Raw genomic sequence first — 23251 nt, forward strand, 5'->3', positions numbered from 1 at the left:
TATTTTGTTTTGTTATGTCCCAAAGCTCCCGTAGGCTCTCCTCCTGCTTTTTAATCTTTTTTTCTAGAAGGTGCTCTACTTGGGTATTTTTTTCCATCTTATCTTCTAGCTCACTGATGCGGTCCTCTGCTTCATCTAGTCTACTCTTGATACTTTCTATTGAGTTCTTCATGGTAGCGATGTCACTTTTCATTTCTTCTTGGTTCTTCTTTAGTTCCTCATGGCTCTTCTTCATTTCCTCGTGGGTCTTCCTCATTTCTTCTTGGCTATTGTCAAATTTCTCTTCCATTCTTTTTAGCCATGCTATGATCATTACTCTGAATTCTTGCTCTGGTAGGCTGCTTACCTCTGACTCGTTTACTTCCTTTTCTGGTGATGCCTGCTTTTCTTTCACATGCGGACTATGTTTTTGTCTCCCCATCTTTTCAGGAAGTCTGGTTATGTGGTATTCCTTCTCCTGCGTTGATTTTTGAGGTACAAAATACAACACTACCAGGTACAACACAAGAGGCACTTAACAGGAATGTATTTACAATATTAATAACCTCTAATAAAGGTGACCACTAGAGAAAGGCAACTTAGGGGATAGTTGAGAAGGAATAGAGGTAAAAATAAAATAAAGAAAAATTGTTTTAAAAAAATTAAAATTAAAATTAAAAAAAAATTAAGTAAATTAAAAAAAAGAGGGATAAAGAGATAGAAAAAAAAGAAGAGGAAAAAAATAATGACAAAATGAAGTTGGAAAACAGGGGGAAAAAAGAAGATGGAGAGAGAGAGAGAGAGAGAGAGAGAGAGAGAGAGAGAGAAGAAGCAAACTAAAAGAGAAATGTGAAACAAACTATATATATGTGGAGAAAATTGCCAAAGAACAACCTCTGGACCCCGCCAATGCCAGTAACAATATTTGGAGATTAATACAAACTACTATATCCACTATTATTAAGTAAGGCTATGATATACAGAAGTAAAAAAAACAAACAAAAACAGAGGATTTAAAAAAAATACAAAGCAACAATAACAATACAGGAATAAGCCTAACAATTTCACTAAAAAGCATAAAAATTCACAATAATCAACCTTCACACAAACAATACGACAAGGATAGAGGGGAGAACAGATTTTTTTTTTTTAACTAGTTAATATAGTGCAGAGATTGGTATTTATACACTTGGATCAGGGGTTGGAACTTAGGTCTATAAGTATAGTGAGAGCTTTAGCAGGGGGTATACAGAGAGAATAGAGGAAAAACTAAAGCCAGAATGGGATAGGATAAACTGTAGACTAAAGGGTAAAGTTTAGTAAGAGAGTGATTGTGTAAAGGTTGAGTTGAGATAGGGTTGAATGATGCTATAGTAGAGATTAAAATAGAATGAAGGTTACTCCTAATGTAAAATAAAGAAAAAATAAAATGGTACTTGAGAGAGAGAGAAAAAAAATAAATAAAATTTTTTTTAAAAAATTGCAAAATAGCAGTAGTAATAGTGATGATAGAGATTGAAAAATGTAATAATTGAAAAGGTAAAATCAAGTAAGGAAAAAAGAAAAAAAATTGTTTCTTAAGTAAAAGATATGAAAAATGAAAATTAAATAAAAGATGTAAAAAAATGAAAATAAAATAAAGAATAGCAAAATTAGCATAAAAATGACCAGTAGTAGTCCCTTACTTCCTCAGTTAATGTATTTGGCACTTCTGATTCTCGGACCAGACAGTCTTGCAGTTCCCAGCTTTCCACTGCACCTCAGTTTTGTAAGGTAATCCTTAATTTTAAGTAGGCTATATCTTAGTTATTTGTGTCCATTTATTTTTGATTAATTAAAAGACAAAAGAAAAGAAAGGAAAAAAAAAGGGCAGTTTGTAATTCAGCTCATAGGTGTCAGTGTTTCCGGTTTGACCTCCCAGTCTTTTTGGTTGCTCTGGCCTTCTTTCTCTATGGCTCTAGCTGGCAGGGTGCTAGCTGGCTCCCAGACCATCTCTTCTGGCTCCGATCCCTTGTTTCCAGGAAGGGAATTTCTCCCTGCAAATTCCCCGGATATGCCCAACTAGGCAGACCTTCCCTAGTATTCCGAAGCTAGGGGTTGAAGGGGATCAGGCGCCGAGGTGTCCAGATGTTCCGCCCTTGGCGGGACAGCCGTGATTCTTAACACTCTGTCCCCTGTCCCCTGGCGTGTTTTTTTTTTTTTTTTTTTTTTTTAAATAAAATCAAAAATTCCCGCTTCTGGGGAAGCTTATGCCAAACCCAGCACTAGATGTCGCTACAGCCTTCTTAGGGCTCAGCTTTGCGGGCGCTCCATGGAGGCGGGGCCGGAACTCTCCAGCTACCAAAGCTGGCCTTGCCGCAGGACCGCGATCTCTCAGGCTTTCCCCGCAAACTCTGACCTTTCCGTGGGTGACCGAAGAACTCCTTTGAATCCACGCGCCTGCGCCAACTCGGGCGTCTCAGCTACTGGATGGACCTCTCCGCTGTGGGCTTTCCCGGCCTCAGAGAAGCCACTCCTTTCTCGCAGCGCCACTGCCGCTGCCGCTGCCGGCCGCCGCCGTGGCCAGGAAATTCTGTCCAGAGGATCGCTCCCTAGCTTGCTAGAGACCTCGGCTGCCCCTCAGCTGCTAATCAACCCTCCCTGAGTGACTCAGATGCCACTTTTATCTGTTCTGGGACCAGAGTCAGAACAAGTCCGACTGTTCGGTCACCATCTTCAAGCTCCGCCCTGCTGTATATTTTTTATGCCCGCACACTCACTCTCTCCTCTGCTCTGCCACCCGCACAACCACATCGGATGCCGGACTATAGGTCACCCCTCCTGAATCTCGCGTGACTTGTTATCTATGCGCATGCGTAATAGGCGGCCAGCGAGATCACAAGCCTCCTATGTCACCGCGCTTCGTTGTGATGGAACACAGCGAACTGCAGTGATGACAGTGTGGTGCGGGCCACATTGCAAGGCCTGGCGGGCTGGATTTGGCCAGCGGGCCTTGTGTTTGACATGTGTGGTGTAGATGTACCACAGTTTTTAGATCCAATCATCTGCTGATGGGCACCTAGGCTGTTTCCAGGTTCTAGCTATTGTAGATTGTGCTGCTATGAACATAGGGTGCATATATCCTTTCTGATTGGTGTTTCTAGTTTCTTGGGATATATTCCTAGGAGTGGGATTACTGGGTCAAATGGGAGTTCCATTTTCAGTTTTTTGAGGAAACTCCACACTGTTCTCCACAGTGGTTGCACCAGTCTGCATTCCCACCAGGAATGCACGAGGGTTCCTTTTTCTCCACAACCTCGCCAACACTTGTCATTTGCTGATTTGTTGATGTTGGCCATTCTGACAGGTGTGAGATGGTACCGCATTGTTGTTTTGATTTGCATCTCTCTGATAATTAGTGACTTTGAGCATGTTTTCATGTGCCTTTTAGCCTTCCTTCTGTCTTCTTTTGAAAATATTCTATTTAGATCCATTGCCCATTTTTTAATTGGATCATTCATCTTCCTTTTATTTAGTTGTATAAGCTGTTTGTAGATGATGGAGATTAAACCTTTATCAGTGGTAACATTTGCAAATATGTTCTCCCACACTGTGGGCTTTCTTGTTGTTTTGTTGATGGTTTCTTTTGCTGTAAAAAAGCTTTTTATTTTGATATAGTCCCATTTGTTTATTTTCTCTTTAGCTTCCATTGCCCTAGGGGCAGTATCAGTGAAGAAGCTCTTTTGGCATACGTCTGAGATTTTGTTGCCTGTGGATGCTTCTAGTATTTTTATGGTTTCCCGTCTAATGTTTAAGTCCTGTATCCATTTTGAGTTTATTTTTGTGTATGGTGTAAGTTGGTGATCTAGTTTCATCCTTTTGCATGTGTCTGTCCAATTTTCCCAACACCATTTATTGAAGAGACTGTCTTGACTCCATTGTATATTTGTGCCTCCTTTGTCAAATATTAATTGAGCATAGTGATTTGGGTTGATATCTGGGTTCTCAATTCGATTCCATTGATCTATTGGGTCGGCAACTAAGTAATTGCGGGTTTTTTAAAGAAAATCAAAGACAATTTTTTCATGGAACTAAATAACTTTATTCTGTAATGTATTGCCCATTTTGATCAATGACCTTTTGCCATCTTTCAGGCAGCATCATAATCCCACGTTCAAAAAACTTCTGGTTTTTATTAGCAAAAAACTGAATCAGGTACGATTTGACATCATCATCATTATTGAAATTTTTACCATTCAAGGAGTTTTGTAAAGATCGAAACAAAAAGTAATCAGATGGTGCAAGGTCAGGACTATATGGTGGATGTGGCAAAACATCCCAACCAAGCTCCATTAATTTTTGCCGAGTGACCAAAGATGTGTGTGGCCTTGCATTGTCATGATGGAATACAACACCTTTTCGATTTGTCAATTCGGGCCGCTTTTCTTCAACTGCATTGTTTAATTTTGTTAGTTGTTCAATGTAGGCATCAGAATTGATCGTTCGGTTGGGTGGTAAGAGTTCAAAGTAGACAATTCCTTTGTAATCCCACCAAACTGATAACAAAACCTTCTTTTGATGAATATCAGCTTTTGATGTTGTTTGAGTTGGTTCACCTGGCCTGCTCCACAATCTTTTCCGCTTGATATTGTTGTAAACAACCCATTTTTCATCGCCAGTTATCAGTCGTTTTAAAAATGGATCATTTTCATTACGTTTCTTTAGCAAATCGCAGCTGCTAATGCGTTGCGTTAACTGTGATTCTTTCAGTTCGTGAGGAACCCATGTATCGAGTTTTGAACATAGCCAAGTTGTTTTAAGTGATTTTCAATGCATGTATGTGATACATGAAGCTTCTCTGCAATCTCACGTGTTGTACTGTGACAGTCCGAATTGATTATTGCTTTGATTAGGGCATCATCAACTTCAACTGGACGACCAGAGCGTTTTTCATCTTTGAGTGAAAAATCACCAGAACGAAATTTGGCAAACCAATTTTGACACTGCCGTTCTTTTAAGGCTTCGTCACCATAAACAGCACATAACTTTTTATGAGCTTGCAATGCGTTTTTCCCTTTGCAGAAATAAAAAAGCAAAATATGACGAAAATGTTCCTTTTGATTTTCCATTTTTCAACGAACGCCAAACGAAAACTACAAAACAGATCAAAAAACTTTTTTTACTGATTAACAGCTGAATTGCCAACTATCAAATAACAAAATGTGTTTTACATTTGTACAACGTCTGCAAACCTAAAAATTCAACTGAAGCCATATATGTGTGAAACCCGCAATTACTTAGCTGCCGACCCAATATATGTCTGTTTTTGTGCCAGTACCAGGCTGTTTTGAGAACAGTGGCTTTGTAATACAGTTTGAAGTCTGGTATTGAGATCCCTCCTACTTTACTCTTCTTTCTCAGGATTGCTGTGGGTATTCTGGGTCTTTTATTGTTCCAAATGAATTTTTGGAGAGTTCTTTCTAGGTCAGTGAAATATACCGTTGGTATTTTAATGGGGAGTGCATTGAACCTATAGATTGCTTTAGGAAGTATGGACATTTTGATGATGTTGATTCTACCAATCCATGAACATGTATGTTCTTCCATCTGATTACATCTTTCTCTATCTCTTTTTTCAGTGTTGTGTAGTTTTCCGCGTATAGGTCCTTAACTTCTTTAGTTAAGTTTATTCCTAGGTATCTTAATTTTTTTGGTGTGATGGTAAATGGAATTGCTTTTTTAGTCTCTGTTTCTATAAATTCGCTGTTGGTGTATAGAAATGCCATAGATTTCTTGGCATTAATTTTGTATCCTGCTACATTGCCAAATTTATTTATTAAGCCAATTAGTTTTTTAATGGAGTCTTTTGGGTTTTCTATATACAAAAAACTGAAAATGGAACTCCCATTTGACCCAGTAATTCCACTTCTAGGAATATATCCCAAGAAACTAGAAACACCAATCAGAAAGGATATATGCACCCCTATGTTCATAGCAGCACAATCTACAATAGCCAGAATTTGGAAACAGCCTAGGTGCCCGTCAGCAGATGATTGGTTAAAAAAACTATGGTACATCTACGCAATGGAATACTATGTTGCCATAAAAAAGAAGGAATTCTCATCATTTGCAGCAACCTGGATGGAATTGGAGAACATCATGCTGAGTGAAATAAGCCAATCAATGAAAGAGAAACACCACATGACCTCACTCATTTGTGGATAATAAAGATCAATATAAACTGATGAACCATAAAATAGATATAGAGACAGTAAAGCAACAGCAGTTTGTCAAATTACAGCGGGGAGGGGAGGAGAATCTGGGGGAGATAATAGATCAACCGAAGACTTGTATGCATGCATAAATACAACCAATGGACATAAAACTCTGGGGAGGGAAGGGATGTGTGGGAGGGAGGAAGGGGGGAAAAAAAATCAAAATCAATAAAATATGTAAATAAATAAATAAATAAATTAATTAATTAATTAAAAAAAAAAAGATGGCGAGGTTTCCCTGTCCAAGCCGGTAGGTAGCTCCTGGCAGGGAAGTAGCCCTCGTGGGTGCCTCCCTGTGAGGGGTACCTCCGTCAGCGGCCCCCCAGCAGTTTCTTCTGGTGTTCGCTGTCTCCCAGCTTGCTAATAAACATTCTCTCAAGCAAATGGAAGCACTCACCACCAGGAAGATTTCAACAGCTAGGCAGTAGCAGCTACCATGAATGAATGGCCATCAAGAACAATATCCCCCACCTGTTGGAAGCTGCCCATTGCCTTCACTAGCAGAGAGGTGTGGACAAGGAACCTGGAAGGCTGGTCAACCTTAAAGTCCTTTTTTATTTTTTAATATATTTTTTTATTAAATTATTATTTTTGTACATATACCCTTGCCCCCCCCTCCCGTACATACCCTCCCTCCCAGAGTTTTGTGTCCATTGGTTGTACTTATATGCATGTATACAAGTCCTTCGGTTGATCTCTTATCTCCCCCAGACCTCCCCAACCTCCCCGCTGTAATTTGACAGTCAAGCAGAGCTTTTTTATTCAATCATCAGCCTCCGGTGGTCTTATTTTGAACCCAGGGTTCGACCCAACAAACCCTATATAAGCAAAATGTTTCCAGAGCTTAGTGCAGCAGTCCGGTCCCGTCTTCCCGGCACAAGCCGGCTGCAGACCGTACATAGGAAATAAATGCACTTTTCAAAACATTTTTGATCTGTGTCCCAGTGGGGAGACTCCCCTGAGTTACAATAATAGACAGCAAAATAGTTCCTATTACACACACCAAACAAGTCAGTCGAAGACTGATGACGTGGCAATCAACCACAAATTATTCCTTGCTGGTAGAGAAATGTTACGCATGCGCGTCTGCGCATAGACGTGTGGCGCAGAGACGTGTGGCGCGTAGGCGCTTACCTCATTGGCGCGCGTAGTGCGTAGGCACTAAGGCGCCTAAGCTGGGAGTGAAGAGACTGGCGGCACTGGCTAAGCAAGCAGGGGAGCGAGGTGCCAGTAAAGCCACTTTGGAAATGAATGCAACACGATAATAGTAAGTCATTGTTCTGGGGTCGAACCCTGGGTTCAAAATAAGACCACCGGAGGCTGATTAATTAATTAAAAAAAGCAGGCAAGGATTTATTGACTGGCCAGGACAGCCACAAGAGCACCACACGCAGGTGGACTCCAAATGACTGCCCCGTTTCAGGGGTAGGCAGTCCCTTTTAAAGGTTCAAATGACAGGAATTTTCCTTTGTTTTAAATTATAAATCCTAAAGACTAAATTCTAAAGACTGGGGACAGCCCGCAGGGTTGGTTCCCAGTCACATCCTGCTGGACATTGGAATGTGGCCCTATCTTGCAATAGTGATAACACAGAAGCAGAGCTCAGCGGTTAGACTCTAAAGGTTATCTACAGTTTCTATCCCTGAAGCTCCTGAGTCAGTGGGAACCATTCTCCTGTGGTCCTGGTCCCAGGCTAGGGAAAATTGCCTCAGCCTCCAGGTCTCCACCTGGAAGCTGAGGTAAGTACCCAGTGTTTTAATCACATGCAGGGGCCAGACTTAGCAGGGTTAAAATTCAAACAGAAGTTTTTACCAAAGTATGGTTGCCACTATATTTCAGTCATTAGCAAATGTTGTGGTTCCTTATTAATAATTATGTATTACAGATTATTATAAAAATTTTAATGAAATGTTTCTTATATACTTTTATATTAGCGGGATCTCAAAAGTATTTGTGCAATATACAGCACAACAGCTGCCAGTTTCTGAAACCCATTTCTTCTGTAGTCTTTAGAGTGCTGTCGCCAGTAGGAAGGGGTTTGGAAAGTCCACCAAAGCAATGGTGGTATCTGGAATCTCTCTCCTCATCCTTCTGGCCAATTGGGTGAGCATTGGCCCATTGTTCAGATTTGATACCCTTGTACTTATTTCTTTTATTTTTTTATTATTATTATTGTTGTTATTTTGTAGCAAAGGATGGAGGGAGAGTACGGGGGCTAACTTGGGATGAAACCTGCTGTGTCCTTGTCAGCTTACGAGACTGACAAGGGAGTGAGGATCTGCACAGGGGCTAGGGTCCAGGTCCCCAAGTTCCAGTGTTTGACCAGGTGCTTTCTGGACAAAGGAAGCTGTAGAAACTGGCTTCTGAGCACAAGACTTAGGGCTCTCGGGTGCCTGTCCCCTGGCTCATAAGAAGCAAAGACTCAGGAACATGGGGACCGCCATGCCTGTGTGTCATTAGAGAAAGCTTCTGGAAAGACCATTATGTTCTTTTGGGTTTGATACACCTGGACCTTCAAGCCCTCTGTGTTCTTGTGCGGTTGGTGCCACAATCATGAGCCTACTGCAACAGCCAGTACCTAAACTCCTGATTCGGACTGAACCTAAGCCCCAAATAGTCTCACACTGTCCATCAAGACATGCCCACAATCTAACTTCAAGAACCTGCCAAGCTAATGATCATGCCTGCATTTATGTCTGTGTGTGTGTGTGTGTGTGTGTGTGTGAGTATTTCTTTGTGTGTCCACCGAGGGTCTGGAAGGGATGGGTTTCTTCCTAGGGGTCGGGGCTTGGAGGACTAGGATGCCAACCACACACCTTTTCTGTCTATGCAGACCTGCACCTGCTGGCCTCTGCTTGGTCTGGGACCAGCTCCTGCACTTGTGAGTGCATGCACAAGCGCCATGGGGAAGTGCTCCAGTGGCCAGGAAGAAGCTGTACCTCCCATGGCTGCAGCCTGCTACCCTTTCCCGCTCTCCATGGTGGTTGGGTCCCAGGACTCCACTGGGCACACAATGCAGGAAGCCCACTAGTGGACCTGGCTCCCTCAGCATCGCCACCCTCCGGGGCCACAGGGCCAGGTAGGAGCTGCAGCTGATGAGCTGAGAAAATAACTGCCACAGAGGCCACGCCCCTCAGCAAAGGAGAGTCAGGGCGCCCAGCTGGTGAAGCGCTGCTGCTTCCAGGGCCCTCTTTCTCTTCCTTAGGCACCTTGCAGGTGTGCAGGACACCCGGACCCACAGCACAATACCCCCGGATGCCCAGACCCTGCCAATCGCAGGTCTTCCACATGGGATCTCCAGATGCAGGGCACTTGCTGGCAGCTCTGTTGGAGAAGGATTCTACCCGCCCCATGGCACTGTGGCTCCACAGATCCCACCCTCCCTGTGAGCCCGGTCTCTACCTCTGCCTTTTTGTGGGTCAAAAAAGGCACAGGGAGACACCAGAAGCCTTCCAAGAAGCAGCCTGGTTACTCCTAGGGTGCTGGGGAGGCTTTGGAGTTCTGTTGCCAGAAGGAAGGGGCTTGGAAAGGCCACCAAAGCAGTTGTTGCAACTGGGATCCCTCTCCTCAAACCTCTGGCCGACCGCATTCCCCCATCCGGGGAGCGGGAACCTTGATCTCTCGGGCTACTGGTGCAAGAGGATCTTCAGGGGTCTTCCCTGAGGATCCTCCGGGGGGCTTCTGCCACCCTGTCTTAGCGCTCCAGTTCCTTGCCAAATCCTGTCACAGCTCTCACTGCTCGCTCTGGACAGCGGCATCTACAGTTCCCCCCGTCACCTGGCACCCTGGCCTGTCCTCTGCTCTTCTCTGGCCACTTGGTTTCAGAACTCAGGGCCGGCCCCTGCACACAGCCAGGCGATTAAAGGGGTCCGGCCAATCTTGCGCTTACCAGCGGTTAATCCAATTGTCGCTTGCAGCGGGAAATCCAATGGACTAGCTGAGAGCTGAGTCAGAAGGACTCCCTGAGATCATTTCTTATGTATCCCATTTCGAAAAATTCACATGCCAGTGTCCGTATTCTTCTGATCACCCTCAGAGTGTTCAATTGGGTGCGCATTGCCCCGTTGTTCAGATTTGATTCCCTTGGTAACTTTTTTCTTTTCTTTTTTTTTTTTTTTTTTTTTTTTTTGTAGCGAAGGGCGGAGGGAGAGTGAGGGGGCTGGCCCTGTGAAAGGCCTGATTCACTTTAGTGGTACAAGGCTGCCATCCAGCGGTAGCGATTTGCCCCAAGTGAAACCTGCTGTGTCCTTGTCATCTTAGGAGACTAACAAGGGAATCAGGATTTACACAGGGGCTGTGCGTCCAGGTCCCCAAGTTCAAGTGTTTGACCAGGTGCTGCCTGGCCAAAGGAAGCTGTAAAGACGCATTTCTGAGCACAAGACTGAGGGCTCTCGGGTGCCTGTGCTCTGGCTAATAGGTAGCCAAAACTCATGACCTGGGCGACCGCCATGCCTCCATGGCATTAAAGAAAGCTTCCGAAAAGACCATTCTGATCCTTTTGGTTTTACACAAGTGTCCCTTTCAGCACTCGGGGTCCTTGTGCATTTTGTGCCACAATCACGCCTACTTCAACAGCCAGGACCTAACCTCCGGATTCGGACTGAACCTAAGCCCCAAATGGTCTAGCACTGACCCTCAAGCCACGCCCACAATCTAACTTCAAGAACCTGTCAAGCTAATGAGCACGCCTGCATTTGTGTCTCTGTGTGTGTGTTCGTGTGTGTGTGTGTGTGTGTGTGTGTGTGCGCGCGTGTGTGTGAGAGTGTTTCTTTGTGTGTCCACCAAGGGTCCGGAAGGGATGGGTTCCTTCCTAGGGGGCGGGGCTTAGAACTCTTACACACAGTGAGTTCTGGAGGTGAATTGAGGCAAGCTGGCCGCTATGAACTCAATCCAGAGGATGATGTCCTCTCCACAAAGGGATCCGAGCCCCATGTGATCGGTTCCCAGGGTACACAGTGCCCAATGGCTATGTGTTCACTCCGTCCCATATGGCAGGAATGCCCCAGGTGGGACGCTGTGTGTCCTGGGACACAGGCTCTCTTTTAGGCGCGAACACTAGGATGCCAAACATATACCTGTTCACTCTATGTTTCCTTGCACCTGCTTGCCTCTGCTTGGTCTGGGACCAGCTCCTGCGCTTGCGGTTGCGAGCACAAGCGCCATGGTGAAGTTCTCCGGGGTCCAGGAAGAAGCTGAACCTCCCATGGCTGCAGCCTGCTATCCTTTCCCACTCTCCCTGGTGGTTGGGTCCCAGGCCTCCTCTGGGCGCACAATGCAGGGAGCCCACTAGTGGACCTGGCTACCTCAGCAGCTCCACACTCCGGACCACAGGGCCACGTAGGAGCTGCAGCTGCTGAGCTGAGAACATGGCTGCCACCGAGGCCACGCCCCTCAGCACAGGGGAGTCAGGGCGCCCTGCTGGGGAAGCGCTGCTGCTTCCAGGCCCCCCCTGTCTCTTCCTTAGGCACCATGCAGGTGTGCGGCCACCCGGACCGGCTGCACAATGCTCCCGGATGCCCAGACCCTGCCCGCTCGCAGGTCTTCCCCATGGGATCGCTAGGTGCAGGGCACTTGCTGGCAGGTCTGCTGGAGAAGGTTTCCGCCCGCCCCATGACACTGTGGCTCCACAGATCCCACCCTCCCTGTGAGCCCGGCCTCTACCTCTGCCTTTTTGTGGGTCAAAAAAGGCACAGGGAGACACCAGAAGCCTTCCAAGAAGCAGCCAGGTTACTCCTAGGGTGCTGGGGAGGCTTTGGAGTTCTGTTGCCAGAAGGAAGGGGCTTGGAAAGGCCACCAAAGCAGTTGTTGCAACTGGGATCCCTCTCCTCAAACCTCTGGCTGACCGCATTCCCCCATCCGGGGAGCGGGAACTTTGACCTCTCGGGCTACTGGTGCAAGAGGATCTTCAGGGGTCTTCCCTGAGGATCCTCCGGGGGGCTTCTGCCACCCTGTCTTAGCGCTCCAGTCCCTTGCCAAATCCTGTCACAGCTCTCCCTGCTCACTGTGGACAGAGGCATCTGCCATTCCCCCGGTCACCTGGCACCCTGGCCTGTCCTCTGCTCTTCTCTAGCCGCTTGGTTATCAGGGCTCATGGGCCGGCCACTGCCCACAGCCAGGCGATTAAAGGGGTCCAGCGAATCTTGCGCTTAGCAGCTGATAATCCAATTGTCCCGTGCAGCGGTAAATCCAATGGACCTGCTGACAGCTGAGTCAGAAGGACTCCCTGAGATCATTTCTTATGTATCCCGTTCGGGAAAATTCACATTCCAGTGTCCATTTTCTTCTGATCACCCTCAGAGTGTTCAATTCGGTGTCCATTGCCTGTTTTTTAGATTTGATTTCCCTGGTACGTATTTTTTTTTATTATTATTATTATTTCCTTTTTTTTTTTTTTCGTAGGGAAGGGCGGAGGGAGAGTGATGGGGCTGGACCTGGGAAATGCCTGATTCACATTAGCGGTACAATGCTGCCATCCAGCGGTAGCGATTTGCCCCGGGTGATACAGGCTGTGTCCTTGTCAGTTTAGGAGACTGACAAGGGAGTGAGGATCTGCACAGGGGCTATGGATCCAGGTCCGCAAGTTCAAGTGTTTGACCAGGTGCTTTCTGACCAAAGGAAGCTGTAGAGACGCGCTTCTGAGCACAAGACTTAGGGCTCTCGGGTACCTGTCCTCTGACTCATTGGAAGCCAAGATGCAGGACTATGACGACCGCCATGCCTACGTGGCATTAGAGACAGCTTCCGGAAAGACCATCATGTTCTTTTGGGTTTGATACACATGTGCCTTCAAGCGCTCTGGGTCCTTGTGTGGTTTGTGCCACAATAATGTGCCTACAGCAACAGCCAGGACCTAAGCTCCTGATTTGGACTGTACCTAAGCACCAAATGATCTCACACTGACAGTAAAGCCACGCCCACAATCTAACTTCAAGAACCTGCCAAGCTAATGAGCATTCCTGCATATGTGTGTGTGTCTGTCTGTGTGTGTGTGTGTGTGTGTGTGTGTGTGTGTGTTTCTTTGTGTGTCCACCAAAGGTCGGGCAGGGATGGTTTCCTCCCTAGGGGTAGGGGCTTGGAACGCTTACACACAGTGAGTTCTGGAGGTGAATTGAGGGAAGCTGACCTCTATCAACTCAATCCAGAGGATGATGTCCTCTCCACAAAGGGATCCGAGCCCCTGTGATCAGTTTCCAGGGTACACAGTGCCCAATGGCTATGGGTTCACTCTGTCCCACGTGGCAGGAATGCCCCAAGTGGGACGCTGTGTGTCCTGGGTCACAGGCTCTCTTTTAGGCGCGAACACTGGGATGCCAAACATATACCTCTTCACTCTGTTTCCCAGCACCTGCTGGCCTCTGCTTGGTCTGGGACCAGCTCCTGCGCTTGCGGGTGCGAGCACAAGCGCCATGCTGAAGTGCTCCGTGGTCCAGGAAGAAGCTGTACCTCCCATGGCTGCAGCCTGCTACCCTTTCCCAGTCTTTCTGGTGGTTGGATCCGAGGCCACCGCTGGGCACACAATGCAGGGAGCCCGCTAGTGGACCTGGCTCCCTTAGCAGCGCCACCCTCCCGGGGCCACAGTGCCAGGTAGGAGCTGCAGCTGCTGAGCTGAGAACATGGCTGCCACCGAGGCCACGCCCCTCAGCACAGGGGAGTTAGGGTGCCCAGCTGGGGAAGCCCTGCTTCTACCAGGGTCCCCCTGTCCCTTCCTTAGGCACCACGCAGTTGTGCGGGCCACCAGGACCCACAGCACAATGCTCCCGGATGCCCAGACCCTGCCCGCTGGCAGGTCTTCCACATGGGATCGCCTGGTGCAGGGCACTTGCTGGCAGGTCTGCTGGAGAAGGATTCTGCCGGCCCCATGGCACTGTGGCTCCACAGATCCCACCCTCCCTGTGAGCACGGCCTCTATCTCTGACTTTTTGTGGGTCAAAAAAGGCGCGGGGAAGCACTAAAAGCCTTCCAAGAAGCAGCAGCCTAGTTACTTCTCCTAGGGTGCTGGGAAGGCTTTGGGGTTCTGTGTCCAGGAGGAAGGGGCTTGGAAAGGCCACCAAAGCACTTCTGGCATCTGGGATCCCTCTCCTCAGCCCTCTGGCGGACCGCATTCCCCCATCCGGGGAGCGGGAACCTTGTCCTCTCGGGCTTCTGGTGCACAGGGATCTTCAGGGGTCTTCCCTGGGGATCCTCCGGGGGGCTTCTGCCACCCTGTCTTAGCGCTCCAGTCCCTTGCCGCATGGTGTCACAGCTCTCACTGCTTGCTCTGGACAGCGGAATCTGCATTCCCCTGGTCACCTGGCACCCTAGCCTGTCCTCTGCTCTTCTCTAGCCACTTGGTATTTAGGGCTCGGGTGCCGGCCCCTGCCCACAGCCAGGTGATTAAAGGGGTCTGGCAAATCTTGCACTTAGCAGCAGTTAATCTAATGTGGCGTGCAGCGGTAAATCCAATGGACCAGCTGACAGCTGAGTCAGAAGGACTCCCTGAGATCATTTCTTATGTATCCCCTTCGGGAAAATTCACATGGCTGTGTCCGTATCCTTCTGATCACCCTCAGAGTGTTCAATTGGTTGAGTATTGTCCAGTTGTTCAGATTTGATTCCCCTAGTACCTTTTTTTTTTTTTTTTTGTAGCGAAGGGTGGAGGCAGAGTGAGGGCTCTGGCCCTGGAAAATGCCTGATTCACATTAGCGATACAAGGCTGCCATCCAGCGGTAGCGATTTCCCCGGGTGATACAGGCTGAGTCCTTGTCAGTTTAGGAGACTGACAAGGGAGTGAGGATCTGCACAGGGGCTATGGATCCAGGTCCGCAAGTTCAAATGTTTGACCAGGTGCTTTCTGACCAAAGGAAACTGTAGAGACGCGCTTCTGAGCAAAAGACTTAGGGCTCTCGGGTGCCTGTACTCTGGCTAATAGGCAGCCAAGATTCATGACCACGGCGACCGCCATGCCTCCATGGCATTAAAGCAAGCTTCTGGAAAGACAATTATGGTCCTTTCGGTTTAATACAAGTGTCCCTTTCAGCACTCGGGGTCCTTGTGCCTTTTGTGCCACAATCGCTCCTACTGCAACAGCCAGGACCTAACCTCCCGATTCGGACTGGACCTAAGCCCCAAATGGTCTCACACTGACCCTCAAGCCACGCCCACAATGTAACTCCAAGAACCTGTCAAGCTAATGAGCATGCCTGCATTTGTGTGTGTGTGTGTGTGTGTCTGTGTCTGTGTGTGTGTTTCTTTGTGTGTCCACCGAGGGTCTGGAAGGAATGGGTTTCTTCCTAGGGGTCCGGGCTTGGAACGCTTACATACAGTGAGTTCAGGAGGTGAATTGAGGGAAGGTGACCGCTATGAACTCAATCCAGAGGATGATGTCCTCTTCACAAAGGGATCCGAGCCCCTGTGATCGGTTCCCAGGGTACAAGTGCCCAATAGCCACGGGTTCACTCTGTCCCACATGGCAGGAATGCCCTAGGTGGCACGCTGTGTGTCCTAGGACACAGGCTCTTCTTTAGGCGCGAGGACTAGGATGCCACACACACACCTTTTCCGTTTATGCTGCCCTGCACCTGCTGCCCTCTGCCTGGTCTGGGATCAGATCCTACGCTTGGGAGTGCATGCCCAAGCGCCATGGTGAAGTGCTTCGGAGGCCAGGAAGAAGCTGTACCTCCCATCGCTGCAGCCTGCTATCCTTTCCCACTCTCCCTGATGGATGGATCCCAGGCCTCCGCTGGGCGCACAATGCAGGGAGCCCACTAGTGGACCTGTCTCCGTCAGCAACTCCACCCTCCGGGGCCACAGGGCCAGGTAGGAGCTGCAGCTGCTGAGCTGAGATCATGGCTGCCACCGAGGCCACGCCCCTCAGCACAGGGGAGTCAGGGCGCCCTGCTGGGGAAGCAATGCTGCTTCCAGGGCCCCCCTGTCTCTTCCTTAGGCACCATGCAGGTGTGCAGCCACCCGGACCCGCTGCACAATGCTCCCGGATGCCCAGACCCTGCCCGCTCGCAGGTCTTCCCCATGGGATCGCTAGGTGCAGGGCACTTGCTGGCAGGTCTGCTGGAGAAGGTTTCCGCCCGCCCCATGACACTGTGGCTCCACAGATCCCACCCTCCCTGTGAGCCCGGCCTCTACCTCTGCCTTTTTGTGGGTCAAAAAAGGCACAGGGAGACCAGAAGCCTTCCAAGAGCAGCCTGGTTACTCCTAGGGTGCTGGGGAGGCTTTGGAGTTCTGTTGCCAGAAGGAAGGGGCTTGGAAAGGCCACCAAAGCAGTTGTTGCAACTGGGATCCCTCTCCTCAAACCTCTGGCTGACCGCATTCCCCCATCCGGGGAGCGGGAACCTTGACCTCTCGGGCTACTGGTGCAAGAGGATCTTCAGGGGTCTTCCCTGAGGATCCTCCGGGGGGCTTCTGCCACCCTGGCTTAGCGCTCCAGTCCCTTCCCAAATCCTGTCACAGCTCTCCCTGCTCACTGTGGACAGAGGCATCTGCCGTTCCCCCGGTCACCTGGCACCCTGGCCTGTCCTCTGCTCTTCTCTAGCCGCTTGGTTATCAGGGCTCATGGGCCGGCCACTGCCCACAGCCAGGCGATTAAAGGGGTCCAGCGAATCTTGCGCTTAGCAGCTGATAATCCAATTGTCCCGTGCAGCGGTAAATCCAATGGACCTGCTGACAGCTAAGTCAGAAGGACTCCCTGAGATCATTTCTTATGTATCCCGTTCGGGAAAATTCACATTCCAGTGTCCATTTTCTTCTGATCACCCTCAGAAGTGTTCAATTCGGTGTCCATTGCCTGTTTTTTAGATTTGATTTCCCTGGTACGTATTTTTTTTAATTATTATTATTTCCTTTTTTTTTTTTCGTAGGGAAGGGCGGAGGGAGAGTGATGGGGCTGGACCTGGGAAATGCCTGATTCACATTAGCGGTACAATGCTGCCATCCAGCGGTAGCGATTTGCCCCGGGTGATACAGGCTGTGTCCTTGTCAGTTTAGGAGACTGACAAGGGAGTGAGGATCTGCACAGGGGCTATGGATCCAGGTCCGCAAGTTCAAGTGTTTGACCAGGTGCTTTCTGACCAAAGGAAGCTGTAGAGACGCGCTTCTGAGCACAAGACTTAGGGCTCTCGGGTACCTGTCCTCTGACTCATTGGAAGCCAAGATGCAGGACTATGACGACCGCCATGCCTACGTGGCATTAGAGACAGCTTCCGGAAAGACCATCATGTTCTTTTGGGTTTGATACACATGTGCCTTCAAGCGCTCTGGGTCCTTGTGTGGTTTGTGCCACAATAATGTGCCTACAGCAACAGCCAGGACCTAAGCTCCTGATTTGGACTGTACCTAAGCACCAAATGATCTCACACTGACAGTAAAGCCACGCCCACAATCTAACTTCAAGAACCTGCCAAGCTAATGAGCATTCCTGCATATGTGTGTGTGTCTGTCTGTGTGTGTGTGTGTGTGTGTGTGTGTGTTTCTTTGTGTGTCCACCAAAGGTAGGGCAGGGATGGGTTCCTCCCTAGGGGTTGGGGCTTGGAACGCTTACACACAGTGAGTTCTGGAGGTGAATTGAGGGAAGCTGACCTCTATCAACTCAATCCAGAGATGATGTCCTCTCCACAAAGGGATCCGAGCCTCTGTGATCGGTTCCCAGAGTATACAGTGCCCAATGGCTAAGGGTTCACTCTGTCCCACATGGCAGGAATGCCCCAGGTGGGAATCTGTGTGTCCTCGGACACAGGCTCTCCTTTAGGCGCGAACACTAGGATGCCACACACACAGCTTTTCCGTCTATGCTGACCTGCACCTGCTGGCCTCTGCCTGGTCTGGGACTAGCTCCTGCGCTTGTGAGTGCATGTCCAAGTGCCATGGGGAAGTGCCCTGGCTGCCAGGAAGAAGCTGTACCTCCCATTACTGCAGCCTGCTACCCTTTCCCAGTCTCCCTGGTGGTTAGATCCCAGGCCTCCGCTGGGCACACAATGCAGGGAGCCCACTAGTGGACCTGGCTCCCTCAGCAGCGCCACCCTCCGGGGCCTCAGGGACAGGTAGGAGCTGCAGCTGCTGAGCTGAGAACTTGGCTGCCACCCAGGCCACGCCCCTCAGCACAGGGGAGTTAGGGCACACAGCTGGGGAAGCACTGCTGCTTACAGGGCCCCCCTGTCCCTTCCTTAGGCACCATGCAGGTGTGCGGGCCACCCGGACCCACAGCACAATGCTCCCGGATGCCCAGACCCTGCCCGCTGGCAGGTCTTCCACATGGGATCGCCAGGTGCAGGGCACTTGCTGGCAGGTCTGCTGGAGAAGGATTCTGCCCGCCCCATGGCACTGTGGTTCCACAGATCCCACCCTACCTGTGAGCCCTGCCTCTACCTCTGACTTTTTGTGGGTCAAAAAAAGGCCCAGGGAAGCACCAGAAGCCTTCCAAGAAGCAGCAGCCTGGTTACTTCTCCTAGGGTGATTTGAGGTTCTGTCTCCAGGATGAAGGGGCTTGGAAAGGCCACCAAAGCAGTTGTTGCATCTGGGATCCCTCTCCTCATCCCTCTGGCCGACCGCATTCCCCCATCCTGGGAGCGGGAACCTTGTCCTCTCGGGCTACTGGTGCAAGAGGATCTTCAGGGGTCTTCCCTGGGGATCCTCCGGGGGTCGTCTGCCACCCTGTCTTAGCGCTCCAGTCCCTTGCCACATGGTGTCACAGCTCTCACTGCTTGCTTTGTTGTTGTTTTGTTTTGTTTTTTTTAATATATTTTATTGATTTTTTTTTGCCCCCCTCCCTCCTTCCCACACATCCCCTCCCTCCCCAGAGTTTTGAGTCCATTGGTTGTACTTATATGCATGTATAAAAGACCTTCGGTTGATCTATTATCTCCCCCAGATCTTCCTCCCCTCCCCTCTGTAATTTGACAGTCTACTTGTTGATATACTGTCTCTATATCTATCTTTTGGTTCATCAGTTTATAATGCTCTTTATTATCCATAAATGAGTGAGGTCATGTGGTGTTTCTCTTTCATTGATTGGCTTTTTTCACTCAGCATGATGTTCTCCAATTCCATCCAGGTTGCTGCAAATGATGAAAAGTCCTTCTTTTTTATGGCAGCATAGTATTCCATTGTGTAGATGTACCATGGTTTTTGGATCCAATCATCTGCTGACGGACACTTAGGCTGTTTCCAAATTCTGGCTATTGTAGATTGTGCTGCTATAAACATAGGGGTGCATATATCCTTTCTGATTGGTGTTTCTAGTTTCTTGGGATATATTCCTGGAAGTGGGATTACTGGGTCAATTGGGAGTTCCATTTTCAGTTTTTTGAGGAAACTCCACACTGTTCTCCACAGTGGTTGCACCAGTCTGCATTCCCACCAGCAGTGCACGAGGGTTCCTTTTTCTCTGCAACCTTGCCAACACTTGTCGTTTGTTGATTTGTTCATGTTGGCCATTCTGACAGGTGTGAGATGGTACCGCATTGTTGTTTTGATTTGCATCTCTCGGACATTTAGTGACTTTGAGCATGTTTTCATGTGCCTTTTGGCCTTCCTTCTGTCTTCTTTTGAAAATGTTCTATTTAGGTCCATTGCCCGTTTTTTAATTGGATTATTTATCTTCCTTTTATTTAGTTGTATAAGCTGTTTGTAGATGTTGGAGATTAAACCTTTATCAGTGGTATCATTTGCAAATATGTTCTCCCACACTGTGGGCTTTCTTGTTGTTTTGTTGATGGTTTCTTTTGCTGTAAAAAAGCTTTTTATTTTGATGTAGTCCCATTTGTTTATTTTCTCTTTAGCTTCCATTGCCCTATGGGCAGTATCAGTGAAGAAGTTCTTTTGGCATACGTTTGAGATTTTGCTGCCTGTGGATGCTTCTAGTATTTTTATGGTTTCCCGTCTGATGTTTAAGTCCTGTAACCATTTCGAGTTTATTTTTGTGAATGGTGTAAGTTGGTGATCTAGTTTCATCCTTTTGCATGTGTCTGTCCAATTTTCCCAACACCATTTATTGAAGAAACTGTCTTGACTCCATTGTATATTCGTGCCTCCTTTGTCAAATATTAATTGAGCATAGTGATTTGGGTTGATATCTGGGTTCTCGATTCAATTCCATTGATCTATATGTCTGTTCTTGTGCCAGTACCAGGCTGTTTTGAGAACAGTGGCTTTGTAATATAGTTTGAAGTCTGGTATTGAGATCCCTCCTACGTTACTCTTCTTTCTCAGGATTGCTGTGGCTATTCGGGGTCTTTTATTGTTCCAAATGAACTTTTGGAGAGTTCTTTCTAGGTCGGTGAAATATGTCGTTGGTATTTTAATGGGGAGTGCATTGAACCTATAGATTGCTTTAGGAAGTATGGACATTTTGATGATGTTGATCCTACCAATCCATGAACATGGTATGTTCTTCCATCTCCTTACATCTTCCTCTATCTCTTTTTTCAGTGTCCTGTAGTTTTCCGCATATAGGTCCTTTACATCCTTAGTTAAATTTATTCCTAGGTATCTTAATTTTTTTGGTGCGATGGTAAATGGAATTGCTTTTTTAGTCTCTGTTTCTGCAGTTTCACTATCGGTGTATAGAAATGCCATGGATTTCTTGGAATTAATTTTGTATCCTGCTACATTGCCAAGTTCATTTATTAAGTCAATTAGTTTTTTAATGGAGTCTTTTGGTTTTTTTATGTACAATATCATGTCATCTGCAAATAAGGATAACTTTACTTCTTCTTTTCCAATTTGGATGCCTTTTATTTCCTCCTCTTGTCTAATTGCAATGGCTACTACTTCCAGTACTATGTCAAACAGGAATGGCGAGAGTGGGCATCCCTGTCTTGTTCCTGTTCTTAGAGGGAATGGTTTTAGTTTTTGCCCATTGAGTATAATGTTGCCTGTGGGTTTATCATATATAGCTTTTATTATGTTGAGGTATGATCCTTGTACTCCCACCTTGTTAAGAGTTTTTATCAGAAAAGGGTGTTGGATTTTATCAAATGCTTTTTCTGCATCCATTGATATGACTATAAGATTTTTATCTTTCAATTTGTTTATGTGATGTATCACGTTTATTGATTTGCGGATATTGTACCATCCTTGCATTCCTGGAATAAATCCTACTTGGTCGTGGTGTATGATCTTTGTGATGTTCTTCTGGAGTCGATTTGCTAGAATTTTGTTGAGGATTTTGGCATCTATGTTCATGAGGGATATTGGCCTGTAATTCTCTTTCATTGAGTTGTCTTTATCTGGTTTTGTTATTAGGGTGATGCTGGCTTCATAGAAGGAATTTAGAAGTGTTCCTTCCTCTTGGATTTTTTGGAATAGTCTGAGGAGGATAGTTTTTAGTTCTTCCTTGAATGTTTGGTAAAACTCTCCTGTGAAGCCATCTGGCCCTGGGCTTTTGTTTGCTGGAAGCTTTTTGATGACTGTTTCAATTTCTTCCCAAGTCACTGGTTTATTGAGATTTTTAGATTCTTCCTGATTGAGTTTTGGAAGATTATATTTTTCTAGGAATATGTCCATTTCCTCCAGGTTGTTCAGTTTGTTGGAGTAGAGTTGTTCATAGTATTTTGTAACTATTCGTTGTATTTCCGTGGGGTCTGTTGTTATTTCACCTCTTTCATTTCTGGTTTTGTTTATTTGGGTCCTTTCTCTTTGTTTCTTGGTTATTCTAGCTAGAGGTCCCATCTATTTTGTTTATCCGTTCAAAGAACCAGCTCTTGGTTTTGTTGATCTTATGTATTGTTTCTTTGGTCTCTATGTCGTTTAACTGTGCTCTGATTTTTGTTATTTCCTTCCTTCTACTTACACTGGGCTTTTCTTGTTGCTCTTTTTCTAACTCTTTGAGTTGTAGAGTTAGATCATCTGTTACACTTTTTTCTAGTTTTTTGCAATAGGCATGTAAGGATATGAACTTCCCTCTCAAAACTCCTTTTGCTGTGTCCCATAGATTTTGGATTGTTGTGTTTTCATTGTCATTTGTTTCCAGGATGTTTTTAATTTCTTCCTTGATTTCTCTGGCAACCCAGTCCTTGTTTAATAGCATGCTGTTTAGTCTCCATGTGTTTGATTTCTTTGGATTATTTTTATTGTAGTTAATTTCCAGTTTTATGCCATTATGGTCTGAGAAGATGCTTGATATGATTTCTATCTTCTTGAATTTGAAGAGACTTTGCCTATGTCCCAAAATGTGGTCTATCTTTGAGAATGTCCCATGTGCATTTGAGAAGAATGTCTATTCTGTGGCTTTGGGGTGGAATGTTCTGAAGATGTCAATTAATTCCATCTGGTCTAGTGAGTCATTTAGGATTGATATTTCTTTGCTGATTTTTTGTTTAGATGATTTGTCGAAGGGTGACAGTGGGGTATTAAAATCTCCTACTATGATTGTATTGCTGTTAATCTCTCCCTTAATGTCCTCCAGCCGTTTTTTTATGTATTTGGGTGCTCCCGTATTGGGTGCATATATATTTACCAGGGTTATTTCTTCTTGTTTGATTGCTCCCTTTAGTATTATGAAGTGGCCTTCATTGTCTCTTGTTATGTCCTTCACTCTGAGATCTAATTTGTCAGATATAAGTATTGCTACCCCAGCTTTCTTTTCGTTTCCATTTGCCTGGAAAACCTTTTTCCATCCCTTCACCCTCAGTCTGTGTGCATCTCTTTTTCTGAGGTGGGTTTCTTGTAGACAACAGATGTATGGGTCTTGTTTTCTTATCCAATCTGTTACCCTATGTCTTTTGATTGGAGCATTTAAACCATTTATATTTAATGTTATTAATGATAGGTACTCATTTGATGCCAGTTTTATTCTGTACCCCTGTGTTCCTTCTTCACTTCCTATTTCTTTATTTTTACAGTAGACCCTTTAGCATTTCTTGCATTGCTGGTTTGGTGGAGATAAATTCCTTTAGTCTTTTTTTGTCTGTGAAGCTCCTGATTTCCCCTTCAATTTTGATTGATAGTCTTGCTGGGTACAGTATTCTTGGATTCAGACCCTTTCTTTGCATGACTTTGTATATTTCATCCCATTCCCTTCTGGCCTGATA

General features: G+C 46.7%; 1 long non-coding RNA gene across 1 annotated transcript in view; it reads left to right on the top strand.

Moving 5' to 3' along the window:
• Positions 1-7382: 7382 nt before the first annotated feature.
• The window catches only part of LOC311615094, a 61550-nt gene continuing 45681 nt past the window's right edge, over positions 7383-23251 (top strand). Inside the window, exon 1 of the long non-coding RNA XR_014793735.1 lies at positions 7383-7500. This is a non-coding gene — a long non-coding RNA (uncharacterized lncRNA). The remainder of the gene's footprint in view (positions 7501-23251) is intronic.

This window comes from Pipistrellus hanaki (assembly GCF_964339955.1).
Source record: "Pipistrellus hanaki genome assembly, chromosome: X".
Classification (NCBI taxonomy): Eukaryota; Metazoa; Chordata; class Mammalia; order Chiroptera; family Vespertilionidae; genus Pipistrellus; species Pipistrellus hanaki.